At 30.4% G+C, this 18661-nt stretch overlaps 2 long non-coding RNA genes across 2 annotated transcripts; one reads left to right on the top strand and one right to left on the bottom strand.

Annotated features, from left to right (window-relative positions):
* Positions 1 to 11067: 11067 nt before the first annotated feature.
* Positions 11068 to 13232, bottom strand: LOC137000844 (uncharacterized). The gene is made up of 2 exons (XR_010891018.1): positions 12385 to 13232; positions 11068 to 12292 (listed from the first exon to the last, which is right to left on the bottom strand). It is a non-coding gene; the product is annotated as an uncharacterized lncRNA (long non-coding RNA).
* A 184-nt stretch (positions 13233 to 13416) lies between these two features.
* LOC137000845 (uncharacterized) lies at positions 13417 to 14866 on the top strand. Its single transcript, XR_010891019.1, has 2 exons — positions 13417 to 13549; positions 13642 to 14866. It is a non-coding gene; the product is annotated as an uncharacterized lncRNA (long non-coding RNA).
* The last annotated feature ends 3795 nt before the right edge of the window (positions 14867 to 18661 follow it).

The following is an 18661-nucleotide window of genomic DNA, read 5'->3' as shown; positions in this document are numbered from 1 at the left end:
ATGCTTTACTCATTTCTTTTCATCTGTTAACTTTCGCTTTCAATTAAAGTTAGTGTTTGCATTTACATGCAATAAAAGCAAAAATGTCAAACAATATAGTAATTATGCAAATTTTATTGTAATTACTAATATAATAAAACATTCTATTCAAATTTTATTTAAAAAATTATTATTATTATAGTTATAAAAAGCATGATTTACAAAGCTAATAATTATTATCGCTAAATTTATTCAGATTTTATTTATTCGATTTTTTGTTCTATTTCTTTAAAATGATTTCCAATTAGCATTATTCTGTAACTTTTTTATTTTATACTTCATTTTTATTGTAAATAATAATATTATAATAATTAATAACAATATAATAATAATTTAATTATAAATAATAAACACGAGAATAAAAAACAATATACGATTTTTTCTTCAAACAATAACAAATAAATATGTGATATATTCACATATAAGTTACAAATATTTTTTTTATCATCTTTTGAACAAATTGAACAAAATACGAACTGAACGTTATTCACATTTATATTTGCATTTATTTTATAGTATTCATATCTTCTAAAAATTATATATAAGAACGGAAATTTGCATTCGTTTTTTCATTCAAGATTTCTTTGATCTATATCTGTTTAAAAAAAAAGAAAAACTATATTTGATTATAATATTTTAGACTATAAAATAAGAAGTTCTCAAGAAAATATCAATACAAAATATAGTGATGTCGGTCTATGGAATACTTTAACTAAGGATGATATTTCATTTTGGGTTCAAAAAGGACCTGCTGATTGCCAAAACTGGCAGGATTCATTTGAAAAATCCAAACAGATATATAAAAATCAAGCAAGATATTGCTCTCGAGGGCTTTTCTATTCCACAAAAATTAATGGCAAAAAATATAGTCGAGAATGGTTAGTGTATTCTCCATCAACTGGATGTGTTTATTGTTTTGTATGCAAGCTTTTTTCAAATTCAAACTGCACCTTAGCCAATAATGGCTTTAATGATTGGCGGAACTCCATTGTAATTAAACAACATGAGAATTTAAATTGTCATAGAGCAGCTTTACTCACATATTTAACAAGGAAAGGTTAATCTACTTTAAATACAAAATTAGAAAAACAAATTATGAAAGAACAAAAATATTGGAGGCAAGTACTTCAACGTATTGTTGCAGTCGTATCTACGTTGGCAGAACGAGGATTGCCATTTCGGGGCACTGAAGAAAAATTTGATTCACCTCAAAATGGAAATTTTCTCGGATTATTAGAATTAATTGCTCAATTTGATCCATTTCTCGCTGATCATATAAGCCGCGCGTTATGGGAATTCTGGAAAACCATCATATTTATCTAAAACAATATGTAATGAAATTATTAATTTAATGGCTGAAAAAGTAAGAAACTCTATTTTTGAAGATTTAAGAAAAGCAGGATATTTTAGTTTATCTGTTGATTCCACACCTGATTACTCACATATTGATCAATTAACTGTTATTGTAAGATATGTATCTCCTCATGATGGTTATCCCGTCGAACGATTTTTAACATTTATATCAATAGAAAACAATTCTGGAGAAAATTTGGCCAATTTGATATTTAATTATATTATAAATGAGTGTAAAATTGATTTTAACAAATGTAGAAGACAATCCTATGATAACGCAGCCAATATGTCAGGAAGATATAAGGGTATGCAACAAAAAATTTTAGAAAAATATAAATATGCTGTATATATTCCTTGTGCTGGACATTCGTTAAATTTAGTTGGACGCGCTGCAGTTAATTGTTGTATAGATGCAGTAAACTTTTTTGCGATTTTGCAACAAATATACATATTTTTTTCTGCTTCGACAAAACGATGGTCTATTTTAAAATCGAGTTTGGGATCCAATTCTGAAATTCCAAAATGTCTTTCTGATACAAGATGGGAAGCAAATGTTGAGGCTACAAGAGCAGTTTTAAAAAATTACGATTTAATTATTGATGCTTTGAAAACATTTCAAGATAATGAATATGAAAATGGCGAAATTAAAAGAGAAGCATCTATTATTCACGAGAACATAAAAGAACTTGAATTTATGTTTATGCTTATATTATATAATAATATATTAGAAGAGTTTCAAAAAACCAGCAAAATATTACAAGATCTTCAAACATCATTAAATATATGTTCAAAAATGTATGCATATTTATCAGAGTTTATAAAAAAAAGCAGAAATGATTTCGATAAATTTGAACAAAATGCGAAAGAAAATTAAAAGACGACATAGATTATAAGAACGTAAAGAAAAGAAGAAGATTTAGAAAAGTACAAATTAATGATGGAAGTGCACTCGATATTGATGATCTTTCTCCTAGAGATCGATTCCGAATAAAATCTTTTATCCCTATTATGGACGCTTTAGAAACCAATATACAGAAAAGAGCTGAAGTGTATGAAAATATTTCAAACAAATTTTCATTTCTTCTAAATTTTGATCTAAAAGACAACAAATTGACAGAAAATGTAAAAGTATTAGTAAATAATTACCCTGATGATATAGATGAAAATTTATGCGAAGAGATAAAACATTTTCACTTATATATAAAAAAAAAATTATTTTGAAATAAAAGACTATACTTTTCAAAGCTTATATAATATAATAATAAAAGATAATGTGCAGTCAGTTTTTCCAAATGTCGAAACTATATTTCGAATTTTTCTAACTTTAATGATAAGTAATTGCTCTGGAGAAAGATCATTTAGCAGGCTGAAAAGAGTAAAAAATGAATGTCGTGCAAGCATGCTGCAAAGAAAACTATGTTCTTTGAGTATTTTATATATAGAGAGTGATAAACTGAGAACTTTGTCATTTGAAGATATTGTAACAGACTTCGCAATAAGAAAAGCACAAAAACGAATGTTTTAAATAAAATTGGATCCCGATATTGTATACTATTCGTTTGTAATGTGAGTTGCAATAAATGCGGACATATATATTTGTATATACATAGGTATGTATATTGTTGTATATTATGTTTTGTTATTTCTATAAGTCCGCTGCAATAGGTTTTTTTTTTTTTTTTTTTTTCAAACTATCGCAAAAATTAAATTTTCAAGAAATATGGGGGCCTCTTTAAAATCATAGCTTAGGGGCCACAAAATTGTACATCCGACCCTGCACCTCTATTGAAAGTGCAAACTATTTTACATTATTCAAAGACGATTATTCAGGATATCGTATTGTATCGTTTCTAAAACACAAATCTGATTTATTGGAAGTATTCAAAGAATTCACAAAATTAGTGAAAAATAAGAAGGGTTATTCTGTTAAAATTCTTCACACACAGACAATGAAACAAAGTAAAATAAAAGTTATTTTAAAAAAACGCTTCTCAAATTTTAACTTTGAAAACAAATATCTCAGTGAAGATGCGTTGTAGAAAAAAATTTTATAGCAACTTATGAGGTTATTTTTATCTGTTCTACATGCCCACGAGAGATTGCCCACCTTTACCGAAACACCTTGTATATTGCCCTCTTCATTTTTCACCAAAACAATACACAAAATAACATAAAATAGAAATAATATTAAATAAAAGGAAGATGTACCTTCATCATTTCTTTGAACTTAATATTCCAATTATAAAAATTAATATAATAATTTATTTGTTATCAAGATGTCAATAAAGGTGTTTAAACATTTAAAAAATTTATGGAAAATTTAAAAGATTTTACTTGGAAAGAGCAAAGTATCTCATAAAACTGTAGAAAACTTTACTATCTCGATCGTGAAAGTTATTATCTATACATTTAAACATCTAAACGCCTGTACTTTTAATATAATATTTTATTTGCGCAAAAAATTTCTTTCATTTTTTGAAAGAAAATCTTGCTGTTTGCTCACCCGAAGTTTTGTCATTATCTTTGTCACCGACAAACTGCAAACTCACTGTCTAAGCAGAAGTTTCAAAATTTATCGATGTAAAGAAATAAAAAGAATACAAAATTTGTATAAAATTATTTAATCTTGCCTATCCAAAATCCTACCTAATAAAACAATTCTATCTAATAGAAAATTCTACCTAATAAAAGATGTAGATATCTGAAAACTCGTGTAAATCAAATAAACCGAGTAACGCGGATAGAGATAATGATTTAACGATTAACGATTTAGTTCATAAGTATCGATTTAATATCACGTTATACGCAATTTCGTGTACGCAAATGACATCTCTCACTTGAGAGAATTCCGAGGATAACGACCTCGGCGTTTTTCGAGTGATGCTTAGCGCAGAGCTCAGCTCAGTTACCGCTATTTGCATCGAAAATCCGAGAGCAATTGTCTCGATGTTTCTCGCAGGACGCTAGCGCAGAGCTCGGCTCAGTTTCCGCTAGTTGCGTCCGAAATTTGTATTGATAGTCGACCATTGTTCAATGTTCGATCATATCAATGTTTCGAGATCCGTGCTCGACCATCAACAATGGGACCACGAATTTCGAAAGTCCATGCTCAACCATGGGATCAACACTGGAACTACCGACGATTAACATATACCAACTTCTATTTCTTTTTTCTTTTTTTATAAAAAGTGATAAAGAGAAAAAGTACATTAATCAATTAAATTATTTAACACAATGCAACAAGTCACAGAAAAAAATCTCAACAAATACATTATAAATTTAAATAATTATTCTAAAAAGAATAAACCGGTCATTTTGACCGCTTCGGTAGTTTTAGTATTAAGCCATAGGACCACGGATGCATGGGTAGGCTAGGAAAGATTGCGAAGAAATTGACGTATAGCAAGAATAAATATATATTTCAAAATTGTAAATAAATTGTTAATAAAAAATGCACTCCTTTTTTATTAAATAAATTATTTCAAATATATCATAATTCATTAATATATTTACGTTCGTGTAAAAGAATTTTCTTTTTCATTTTTAATTTAAATTTGTGATACATTTGTGGTACATATGTATTTAAAAATTTTCTTACTTTTGCTTTTCAACGCCAATTTATAATATTTAATCCTGGAAAGATATAAAAAAATAAACCACTTACCGTAGGGAAGGAAAAAATGAAAGTACACATTTACACACAGAAAAGGAATTTTGCTATCGCAATAAAATGTTGTTATTGCATGTTAAATATGTTAGCAATAAAATTTTGCTACTGTAACTACTTTTACAGATTATTCGATATGCAACAAATCTGTTTTGTTTAAAAAATCGACAAATTTTTGAGATGAGAAAACAAGTTAAAATTCGCTGTTACAACAAAATAATTTATTTTTAATAAATTTATTTTACGATTGCAAAGAAATTGTCGCCATTAATACAAATTTTGATAGTAAGATAAAAATAAATTTTTTATTATATATTAGCAATATAATTTGCAGATTTAACAACTCTAATTTCAATAAATAAAATTATTATCTATAACAAATCTCTTTGCTGTTCAAATAATAATTAACTGTAAGAAATTTTGCTACGATAGCTTATATAAAATTTACTGCGACAGCAAATACTTTTTTTCCATGTATTAACAAGTTTTATCTTTTATTTTATGTATAACCTTTTTTTTTTAAATATTTTTTTTTTCTATTTTTTCTCATATAAAAAAAATATAAATAAATATATAAACAAGCATAAGTACATTATTTAGAATAAAAATGTATTGGATTATTTAGACAATTTGTAATAATTTTTATAATAAAATTGAAAACAATTTTTATATGCTTAGAGTCATCTTTGTTCAGTAATATTATATATGCACCGTTGTTTTCGACAAGTTTTGGCCATCTTTAACAACTTGTGCATACATTATTAAATAAAGATATATAAACATATAAAAATTGTTTTCAATTCTGTCATCAAAAAATTCTACAAACTTTCTGAATAATTCAATATATTTTGTTCTGATCTGTCAATTATGAAATACATTTAGGAAATATTCCAGGATTAAATATTTATCAACGCATCTAAGTCCTAGCCTATCCATTTTAAGATAATGAATCGAAGAAATAGTGTACCTTTTATAATTTCATTCAAAGTATACTGGTGTATGATTATATTTTTAATATTATATGATTAATATTTAATATATATGCATTCAAAGGGCTATTAGGCTGATGAAAGTTGTTTCAACTTCGGGCTCAATCAAAATCAAAATTAGAAACACTTTGCTTTTTTTTAATGTACAACACATTTTGCAGGTTACATATTTTTTAATAATTTTTATAATTATAATCTAGTATAATATGTATCTTTTCTAGATATATATAATAATATTGATAACACATAATTAAATTTAATATAAATTAACTAAAAAAATAAGTACTTTGTTCTTTTAAAAACAAATGCACGTACAACTCAAAATACTTTCAAAAAATACAAGAGAATAAAATTTTGATATAATTACTATAAGACAATAAAAATTATACGACCTGCAAAGTGTCTCGCGTCTATATATTTTCACACTATTATTCGATCCATTATCTTAATAATAAAAGACAAATTAAACTAACTCACCGATCGATGCGCAGCAGCGGAGTTGTCGTTCTGTTGATCTGCATAGTTGATCTGTAAAACACGAAATAAATCAAAATTATAGCAGCGTTCACAATATGAAATATTTGTGAAATCATAAAAAATATTGAGTACATTGAACTTTTAATTCGTTTTCTAAGCAAATATGTAATAAAAGAATTATTAAAAAAGTTTAATTATGTAAATAAAAAGTAAAAAAATATGCAAATAAATTTTAATAATGATAAATATTAACTAATGTAAATATTTTGTCTTTCAAATATTTTAATATATATACAATATTTTCAACAAATAAATGAATTATTGCTTACCGTAAAGTTGCTCCGCCGGCGCCCGATGCTTCTCCTGAGCCTCCTCCTCCTCTCAGTGGTCCTTCGAAGCACTTACACTGAATCACACGCGTTCGCGGCGCATGCATTGCTCGCATGCGTACCTGAATACGAAAATCGCGCGATACTTAAAACGACACTCCCGACATCGCAGGCGAATCGAACCGAACTGTCCAAGCTGCGACGTTACGCGCGAATTTCGTCCGCGTTTCAGACGACCACATTTATCAATTGGGGCACGATTCTCTCAAAACAGAGGGCAAAGGTAAGCTCGAAGAAGATGAGGTGCGATTAGTCAGGCAATCAACCGACTAGATACAAGACATCTGAAAAGCAATCGGTAGCGTTTGACTAACTCCGGTAGCCGTCCTCGACTACCTTTGACAGTCCGGCTATCTGTACAACTAGCGCGCTGCACGTAGAACCGAAGATTGCCCTGCCGTAGTCGAGATTTTATGATTGAAACCGACCTTTCCCTCCCCCGAGCCAAGCCCAAAGTCAAAAAAAATCGTGTCCCAATATTTGTCATACAGCAAAAATGCGTTCATCTATAGATTCGCTATAACTCTCGGCATTAACGGCACTCCCGACGCGCATTTTGTTATACTATACGACGGAACGAATATATTTTGTAGCACCGATTACGCGCACAAAGTTGATCTGTAAAATAAAAAAATAAATGCAGATTAGTGTTTGAAATAATTAATATTAATAAAATAATTACTGTGCACATTAAACTTTATATTCGTTTGTTTATGCACACGTCTAAACAAAGAATTAAATTTTTAAATTTAAATTTAACTCAAATTTACTTGAAATAAATTAAGGAATATAATTGTATTATTTACTTAAGCTTCTGAAGCTTTGTTACATCATATTGTGATCATTCTGTGTGTAATACGGATACATAGTTTTATCTTTTATTTTAATCAAAATAGCTCTTTGATTGAAACAATACTGGTGTTTTAAATCAGCCCCTGCACTATTATTTTAAAAAAATAACGTTTTTAACGATAAATTACTTACCACAATGTTGTTTTGCCGTCGCCTGATGCCTCCTAGCCCTCCTCCACCCCTCAATTGTCCGTCGATGGCTGCTCCTTTTTGGAGCACTCATTCGCGAAAACACGGTTAATTACAAACGCGCGATCTTTGTCATGATGACAAAGGTAAACTCGAACAACGCGATTGTGCGAGGCTACAATTCGATATATAGCAGAAGCAACAGCAGAGAAAAGAAATTGAAAATTGCGTAATTAACTTTTCGCTTTATCCGTCGCGACTATGTTACATGTAAACTACTTTTCGTGCTTTTCGCACATGAGAATTAATACAAATTAGTAATTAGTTGTAAGGAATAATCTTTAATATGTGTCTTCATTTGAAAAGTAATACGGTAAGAAGAGCGATACGAAAAGACTCATTGCCGTCTGCTCTGGTTCAGTGTCCTTGGGCAAATGATAATAAGGTTATAACGCGCTAAGAGTACGCCGCGATGTAAATCGCAAGAAACAAAACTCTCTTTGACGACACGCGCTAAAGCATTTCGATGCTAGCTCGCGATGTCGAGGATCGTTTTTGTTTTTCGTGATCTACGGCACGGCGTATGTTGTCTTGCGCGCTATCACCTTATTCACATTCTTATTCGAATACGTCACAGAGCAAGCAAAAACTTTTCTTTAATATTCTCCTTGCCGTATTATTCCTCACAATCACAACAGATATTAGATTATTTCCTACAAATAATTGTCGATTTATATTACATCTCATGTACGGGAAGCGCGAAAAACTTGCGAAAGTGGTTTAGGCATAGCATAGCTGCGACGAGTAGTAAGCAAAATTGACTGCGCAATTTTCGATTTCTCTTTGCTGTCGTTGCCTGTTGTGAGAATCAAATAAATCATAGTTTCATACAATCGCGTATTTTTCGAATTTTCCTTTATTATGATATGACAAAGAAAAGCGCGATCGCATGAAACTATGATCCGTTTCATTCTCACAGCAGGCAACAACGATAGAAAGATATCAAAAGTTGCGCAGTCAATTTTGCTACCATTCGTCTTGGCTATGATATACCTAAATTATTTTTACAAAATTTCCGTGATTTCCGAAGATGAGAAATAGTATGAATCGGCAACTCTTGTTTGTAGAAAATAATCTTTTAATATCAATCGCAATCACGATTTGAAAAACAATATGATAAGGAGAACGATACAGAGTTATTTCCGCTGCTGTGTGCTCCGCGCGAATGCCATCGTGCGAATGTGAGCAAATTATTACACGCAAGGACAATAAGTACGCAAGCCAACAGCGCGCGCACGCGTCTTGGATCACGAAAAATAATCTTTGACGCTAGTGCCGAAATTACTCACATGTAGTGTTAGGGTTTTGTTTTTGAATCTTGTTTTTTGCGTGTTATTATCTTACCAAAGCAGCAAAAGTTTCTTCGTGTCGTACTTTCCACCATATTAATTCTCAAATATAGCAATCGCGATACATATTAGAAGATTATTTTCTACAGTAAAATCCCGATTTATATTAATTCACGCACACGAAAAACATGGAAAGTAGTTTAGGTATAGCATAGTCGCGACGGGTTAAGCGAAAAATTAATTACGCTGTTTTCAATTTCTTTTCTATGTCATTGCTCTGCTATGTGTCGAATAGTAGCCTCATGCGCGATCGTGTTTTTCGAGTTTTTCTTTGTCGTTATAACAAAGTGTCGCGCGTTCATAATTAACCGTGTTTTCGCGAGTGAGTGTGGCATAAAAGAGCAGCCATCGATGGATAGTGAGGAGGAGGAAGCCCAGGGGGTATCATGCGACGGCGGAGCAACTATAAAGGTATTGTATAATATATAATTTATTATTTATTTATTATCTATTTGAAGCATACTTATCTTAATGATTATGCAGTACTTTTTTCACATGTAATATAACTAACTATATGTATAATATAATATGTACCAAATGTATATTTTAGACTATTTAAAAAGGATTAGAATTTTCAGTAAAATATCTATACTATTTAATATTTATAAATGGCAAATATTTTTTACATGTTTAAAATTTTTAATTATTGCTTTAATTTAAACATTATTTTGTATTTTATAGATCAACGTAGACTACAACTCCACTGTACATCGTGTACCGGTGAGTAAAAATCAAATTATTCTTGTTTTATTAAAGTATTGTTATATTAAAGTAACGGATTTATGAAAATTATGTTAATGAATGTAGATATGTTTATGAAGTAAAAAGAATTCAAAATTAAAAGTATTAAAAAATATTAAGTAAATACAATATTTCATAGATCTGTTGCTTTAAGATGGATAATCAACGATAAATTAATTGATATTTTACTTTGGAATTCATGCAATTATTTGTCGCTTTATTATATGTATAATGAAGATATACATAAGCTTATAAAACTTTTTTGCTACTTTCATTATTTCGTTATTTTATCATATCATAAAATGTTAACTACAAGATATAAGATTGACTGAAAATTTTAAAATACACACAGAAAGAAAAAAGAGAAAACATAGAAAATGCTTTTTATAAAGTTTTAAGTGAAATATAAAGTTTTTAGTTAAATTTTTCTTTATGGTGTTTTCATACGTTAAATAGAGCTATACTAAGTATACTCTACAAGTCTAAGAAAGAAGGGTTTGTGGATTTATTTATGAAATATTCATATACTATTTTAAAATATATATTAGACATTCTATTGTGCATGACGCTAATTTTAGAGTCTTGCAATTTATTATAAAACAAACTTTGCAGAAAAATTTGTCTTAATACATAATGCACACAAATCTAAACAAATCTAGTTAATATATTTCTGACATTAAAAGTTTGGATTGGACAATAAATATTTAATTTATGTAAGATTAACGTTTATTCATAAATGTACAGAGACTGCCAACCAAATATCTATCAATAAATACATGTATACAATTAATTTTTAACATGTATACAAAGAATTTTTAATCGCGTTTGACGTTAGAAAAAAAATTTGCAAATTTCTTTGTAATTATATTGCAGTTAAAATTGATACGAACGCTATAATTCTTTATAATTACATTTTATCTCAAAGTACATACATAGTTTTTATAATATGTTGGACTGAATATCGTTCAGTATAATTAATCGAGATTGCTAGAATTGTAATTTTGTAATTTATTGTTCTAAAATTTTTGTATTTTTTTATTTGCTGAATTTTTGTATGAACTTTCACGATTGTGCCAGTTTTGTATCTTTCTATACAAGGCAAATTTCTTATTCAACGAACACTTTTAGTTTATGTGATCATCGGAGATTTATTTACGGCATTTTGTAAAAAGATTCTTTTCCGCGGATACTGTGATTACAAATTGAATGAAATACAAAATTATTGCGGAGTTTCCTCGATATGAGTGCAAAGAGCGTAACGACGAGATACGTTCAATTATTCTTTTCCAATCAATAATCTAACATATTTTGCAAACTATAAACTTTTCTATAATGATAATTGCTATAAGTAGATAAGTTGATTTTTATACAATGAAATACTTTAAATCGAAGTCACAACACCAAATAATGCAATGAATGAGTCGCTGTACAAGATCTTACGTGAATTGTTGAGAGACTTTTATCAGCGCGTTTCTAAAATTCGACGTTACTGATTACTAGAATCATATATAAAATTATCGAACTATTGATTTTTTATACGCATATTTTCCCATAAATCGTTTTTTTAATTTTATTTTTACAAAATGCCGTAAATAAATCTCCGATGATCACATAAACTAAAAGTGTTCGTTGAATAAGAAATTTGCTTTGTATAGAAAGATACAAAACTAGCACAATCGTGAAAGTTCATACAAAAATTCAGCAAATAAAAAAATACAAAAATTTTAGAACAATAAATTACAAAATTACAATTCTAGCAATCTCGATTAATTATACTGAACGATATTCAGTTCAACATATTATAAAAACTATGTATGTACTTTGAGATAAAATGTAATTATAAAGAATTATAGCGTTCGTATCAATTTTAACTGCAATATAATTACAAAGAAATTTGCAAATTTTTTTACTAACGTCTAACGCGATTCAAAATTCTTTGTGATCATTCGAGAACCAAGGATGTATAATATATATGATTGTTAACAACAAAAAAGAGCTATTAATAACATTCTTGTCAGTACGTCTTTTTTGTATTTACCAAGTAACACTCTGCCGATACGAAATTACACATTAAACAGATGTTAATTGAACAAAATTTGATTATTATTACATAAAATAATTTTAGTTTAATTATAGGAAAACTTTCGATACTTTCACTTTGATTAAAACAAAGATAATTTGATCTTTACTCACTGGTACATGATGCGCAGCAGCAGAGTTGTCGTTCTGTTGATCAGCATAGTTGATCTATAAAATACGAAAATAAATCAAGATTATAGTTGCATTCAAAATAATGAGTATTTACAATATTTTCAACAAATGAATGATTTCTTATTTACCGTAAAGTTGCTCCGCCGGTGCCCGATGCTCCTCCTGAGCCTCCTCCTCCTCTCAGTGGTCTCTAAAGTATTCACACGCGATCGCGACGTTGATACAAAAATCGCACGGCACTTTAAACGGCACTCCGCGTTTTATATTACTGGGAAATTACGGCGGAACGATATTATAATAATCATACGATATTTTAACCGACACTCCCGACGTGTATTTTGTTATATTAGGACAAAAGTTAAACTTGAATATCGCTCATCGCACGGAATACGCGTTCGACACGTTGCCGTGTACGCAACAGGTAACGATAGAAAAAGGGGAGGAAGATGAAAAACTGTGAGAAGTAATAAGGATTAGGGGTAGTTGGGAGAGATAACGCGCCGATACGCGAACGGTCTGCCTCACTCAAGTGTCGCCGTGCGAATAGTAACAGTCCAGGAGCAAGGATTCATTTGTATAAGGTCGTGTCGATGGGTAATTTAGGAGTAGGGGAAAAGAATGTGCCGATAACGCGTGCGAGAGAGAAAGCGTGGTAGTGAGGGAGAGAGCTCGTAGACTACAGAGCGTATGTAAACAACCCCACCAAACTTCCCCGTGCTGTGAGTAAACAGAATTCCAACGTGCTCTATGTCCTCTCTCCCTCACTGCCACGCTTTCTCTCTTGCACGCGTTATCGGCACATTCTTTTCCCCTACTCCTAAATTACCCATCGACACGACCTTATACAAATGAATCCTTGCTCCTGGACTGTTACTATTCGCACGGCGACACTTGAGTGAGGCAGACCGTTCGCGTATCGGTGCGTTATCTCTCCCAACTACCCCCAATCCTTATTACTTCTCACAGTTTTTTCATCTTCCTCCCCCTTTTCTATCGTTACCTGTTGCGTACACGGCAACGTGTCGAACGCGTATTCCGTGCGATGAGCGATATTCACGTTTAACTTTTGTCCTAATATAACAAAATACGCGTCGGGAGTGTCGGTTAAAATATCGTATGATTATTATAATATCGTTCCGCCGTAATTTCCCAGTAATATAAAACGCGGAGTGCCGTTTAAAGTGCCGTGCGATTTTTGTATCAACGTCGCGATCGCGTGTGAATACTTTAGAGACCACTGAGAGGAGGAGGAGGCTCAGGAGGAGCATCGGGCACCGGCGGAGCAACTTTACGGTAAATAAGAAATCATTCATTTGTTGAAAATATTGTAAATACTCATTATTTTGAATGCAACTATAATCTTGATTTATTTTCGTATTTTATAGATCAACTATGCTGATCAACAGAACGACAACTCTGCTGCTGCGCATCATGTACCAGTGAGTAAAGATCAAATTATCTTTGTTTTAATCAAAGTGAAAGTATCGAAAGTTTTCCTATAATTAAACTAAAATTATTTTATGTAATAATAATCAAATTTTGTTCAATTAACATCTGTTTAATGTGTAATTTCGTATCGGCAGAGTGTTACTTGGTAAATACAAAAAAGACGTACTGACAAGAATGTTATTAATAGCTCTTTTTTGTTGTTAACAATCATATATATTATACATCCTTGGTTCTCGAATGATCACAAAGAATTTTGAATCGCGTTAGACGTTAGTAAAAAAATTTGCAAATTTCTTTGTAATTATATTGCAGTTAAAATTGATACGAACGCTATAATTCTTTATAATTACATTTTATCTCAAAGTACATACATAGTTTTTATAATATGTTGAACTGAATATCGTTCAGTATAATTAATCGAGATTGCTAGAATTGTAATTTTGTAATTTATTGTTCTAAAATTTTTGTATTTTTTTATTTGCTGAATTTTTGTATGAACTTTCACGATTGTGCTAGTTTTGTATCTTTCTATACAAAGCAAATTTCTTATTCAACGAACACTTTTAGTTTATGTGATCATCGGAGATTTATTTACGGCATTTTGTAAAAATAAAATTAAAAAAACGATTTATGGGAAAATATGCGTATAAAAAATCAATAGTTCGATAATTTTATATACGATTCTAGTAATCAGTAACGTCGAATTTTAGAAACGCGCTGATAAAAGTCTCTCAACAATTCACGTAAGATCTTGTACAGCGACTCATTCATTGCATTATTTGGTGTTGTGACTTCGATTTAAAGTATTTCATTGTATAAAAATCAACTTATCTACTTATAGCAATTATCATTATAGAAAAGTTTATAGTTTGCAAAATATGTTAGATTATTGATTGGAAAAGAATAATTGAACGTATCTCGTCGTTACGCTCTTTGCACTCATATCGAGGAAACTCCGCAATAATTTTGTATTTCATTCAATTTGTAATCACAGTATCCGCGGAAAAGAATCTTTTTACAAAATGCCGTAAATAAATCTCCGATGATCACATAAACTAAAAGTGTTCGTTGAATAAGAAATTTGCCTTGTATAGAAAGATACAAAACTGGCACAATCGTGAAAGTTCATACAAAAATTCAGCAAATAAAAAAATACAAAAATTTTAGAACAATAAATTACAAAATTACAATTCTAGCAATCTCGATTAATTATACTGAACGATATTCAGTCCAACATATTATAAAAACTATGTATGTACTTTGAGATAAAATGTAATTATAAAGAATTATAGCGTTCGTATCAATTTTAACTGCAATATAATTACAAAGAAATTTGCAAATTTTTTTTCTAACGTCAAACGCGATTAAAAATTCTTTGTATACATGTTAAAAATTAATTGTATACATGTATTTATTGATAGATATTTGGTTGGCAGTCTCTGTACATTTATGAATAAACGTTAATCTTACATAAATTAAATATTTATTGTCCAATCCAAACTTTTAATGTCAGAAATATATTAACTAGATTTGTTTAGATTTGTGTGCATTATGTATTAAGACAAATTTTTCTGCAAAGTTTGTTTTATAATAAATTGCAAGACTCTAAAATTAGCGTCATGCACAATAGAATGTCTAATATATATTTTAAAATAGTATATGAATATTTCATAAATAAATCCACAAACCCTTCTTTCTTAGACTTGTAGAGTATACTTAGTATAGCTCTATTTAACGTATGAAAACACCATAAAGAAAAATTTAACTAAAAACTTTATATTTCACTTAAAACTTTATAAAAAGCATTTTCTATGTTTTCTCTTTTTTCTTTCTGTGTGTATTTTAAAATTTTCAGTCAATCTTATATCTTGTAGTTAACATTTTATGATATGATAAAATAACGAAATAATGAAAGTAGCAAAAAAGTTTTATAAGCTTATGTATATCTTCATTATACATATAATAAAGCGACAAATAATTGCATGAATTCCAAAGTAAAATATCAATTAATTTATCGTTGATTATCCATCTTAAAGCAACAGATCTATGAAATATTGTATTTACTTAATATTTTTTAATACTTTTAATTTTGAATTCTTTTTACTTCATAAACATATCTACATTCATTAACATAATTTTCATAAATCCGTTACTTTAATATAACAATACTTTAATAAAACAAGAATAATTTGATTTTTACTCACCGGTACACGATGTACAGTGGAGTTGTAGTCTACGTTGATCTATAAAATACAAAATAATGTTTAAATTAAAGCAATAATTAAAAATTTTAAACATGTAAAAAATATTTGCCATTTATAAATATTAAATAGTATAGATATTTTACTGAAAATTCTAATCCTTTTTAAATAGTCTAAAATATACATTTGGTACATATTATATTATACATATAGTTAGTTATATTACATGTGAAAAAAGTACTGCATAATCATTAAGATAAGTATGCTTCAAATAGATAATAAATAAATAATAAATTATATATTATACAATACCTTTATAGTTGCTCCGCCGTCGCATGATACCCCCTGGGCTTCCTCCTCCTCACTATCCATCGATGGCTGCTCTTTTATGCCACACTCACTCGCGAAAACACGGTTAATTATGAACGCGCGACACTTTGTTATAACGACAAAGAAAAACTCGAAAAACACGATCGCGCATGAGGCTACTATTCGACACATAGCAGAGCAATGACATAGAAAAGAAATTGAAAACAGCGTAATTAATTTTTCGCTTAACCCGTCGCGACTATGCTATACCTAAACTACTTTCCATGTTTTTCGTGTGCGTGAATTAATATAAATCGGGATTTTACTGTAGAAAATAATCTTCTAATATGTATCGCGATTGCTATATTTGAGAATTAATATGGTGGAAAGTACGACACGAAGAAACTTTTGCTGCTTTGGTAAGATAATAACACGCAAAAAACAAGATTCAAAAACAAAACCCTAACACTACATGTGAGTAATTTCGGCACTAGCGTCAAAGATTATTTTTCGTGATCCAAGACGCGTGCGCGCGCTGTTGGCTTGCGTACTTATTGTCCTTGCGTGTAATAATTTGCTCACATTCGCACGATGGCATTCGCGCGGAGCACACAGCAGCGGAAATAACTCTGTATCGTTCTCCTTATCATATTGTTTTTCAAATCGTGATTGCGATTGATATTAAAAGATTATTTTCTACAAACAAGAGTTGCCGATTCATACTATTTCTCATCTTCGGAAATCACGGAAATTTTGTAAAAATAATTTAGGTATATCATAGCCAAGACGAATGGTAGCAAAATTGACTGCGCAACTTTTGATATCTTTCTATCGTTGTTGCCTGCTGTGAGAATGAAACGGATCATAGTTTCATGCGATCGCGCTTTTCTTTGTCATATCATAATAAAGGAAAATTCGAAAAATACGCGATTGTATGAAACTATGATTTATTTGATTCTCACAACAGGCAACGACAGCAAAGAGAAATCGAAAATTGCGCAGTCAATTTTGCTTACTACTCGTCGCAGCTATGCTATGCCTAAACCACTTTCGCAAGTTTTTCGCGCTTCCCGTACATGAGATGTAATATAAATCGACAATTATTTGTAGGAAATAATCTAATATCTGTTGTGATTGTGAGGAATAATACGGCAAGGAGAATATTAAAGAAAAGTTTTTGCTTGCTCTGTGACGTATTCGAATAAGAATGTGAATAAGGTGATAGCGCGCAAGACAACATACGCCGTGCCGTAGATCACGAAAAACAAAAACGATCCTCGACATCGCGAGCTAGCATCGAAATGCTTTAGCGCGTGTCGTCAAAGAGAGTTTTGTTTCTTGCGATTTACATCGCGGCGTACTCTTAGCGCGTTATAACCTTATTATCATTTGCCCAAGGACACTGAACCAGAGCAGACGGCAATGAGTCTTTTCGTATCGCTCTTCTTACCGTATTACTTTTCAAATGAAGACACATATTAAAGATTATTCCTTACAACTAATTACTAATTTGTATTAATTCTCATGTGCGAAAAGCACGAAAAGTAGTTTACATGTAACATAGTCGCGACGGATAAAGCGAAAAGTTAATTACGCAATTTTCAATTTCTTTTCTCTGCTGTTGCTTCTGCTATATATCGAATTGTAGCCTCGCACAATCGCGTTGTTCGAGTTTACCTTTGTCATCATGACAAAGATCGCGCGTTTGTAATTAACCGTGTTTTCGCGAATGAGTGCTCCAAAAAGGAGCAGCCATCGACGGACAATTGAGGGGTGGAGGAGGGCTAGGAGGCATCAGGCGACGGCAAAACAACATTGTGGTAAGTAATTTATCGTTAAAAACGTTATTTTTTTAAAATAATAGTGCAGGGGCTGATTTAAAACACCAGTATTGTTTCAATCAAAGAGCTATTTTGATTAAAATAAAAGATAAAACTATGTATCCGTATTACACACAGAATGATCACAATATGATGTAACAAAGCTTCAGAAGCTTAAGTAAATAATACAATTATATTCCTTAATTTATTTCAAGTAAATTTGAGTTAAATTTAAATTTAAAAATTTAATTCTTTGTTTAGACGTGTGCATAAACAAACGAATATAAAGTTTAATGTGCACAGTAATTATTTTATTAATATTAATTATTTCAAACACTAATCTGCATTTATTTTTTTATTTTACAGATCAACTTTGTGCGCGTAATCGGTGCTACAAAATATATTCGTTCCGTCGTATAGTATAACAAAATGCGCGTCGGGAGTGCCGTTAATGCCGAGAGTTATAGCGAATCTATAGATGAACGCATTTTTGCTGTATGACAAATATTGGGACACGATTTTTTTTGACTTTGGGCTTGGCTCGGGGGAGGGAAAGGTCGGTTTCAATCATAAAATCTCGACTACGGCAGGGCAATCTTCGGTTCTACGTGCAGCGCGCTAGTTGT

The sequence above is a fragment of the Linepithema humile genome, chromosome 6 (genome assembly GCF_040581485.1).
Source record: "Linepithema humile isolate Giens D197 chromosome 6, Lhum_UNIL_v1.0, whole genome shotgun sequence".
Classification (NCBI taxonomy): domain Eukaryota; kingdom Metazoa; phylum Arthropoda; class Insecta; order Hymenoptera; family Formicidae; genus Linepithema; species Linepithema humile.
This window is presented reverse-complemented; position numbering and strand designations above follow the sequence as displayed.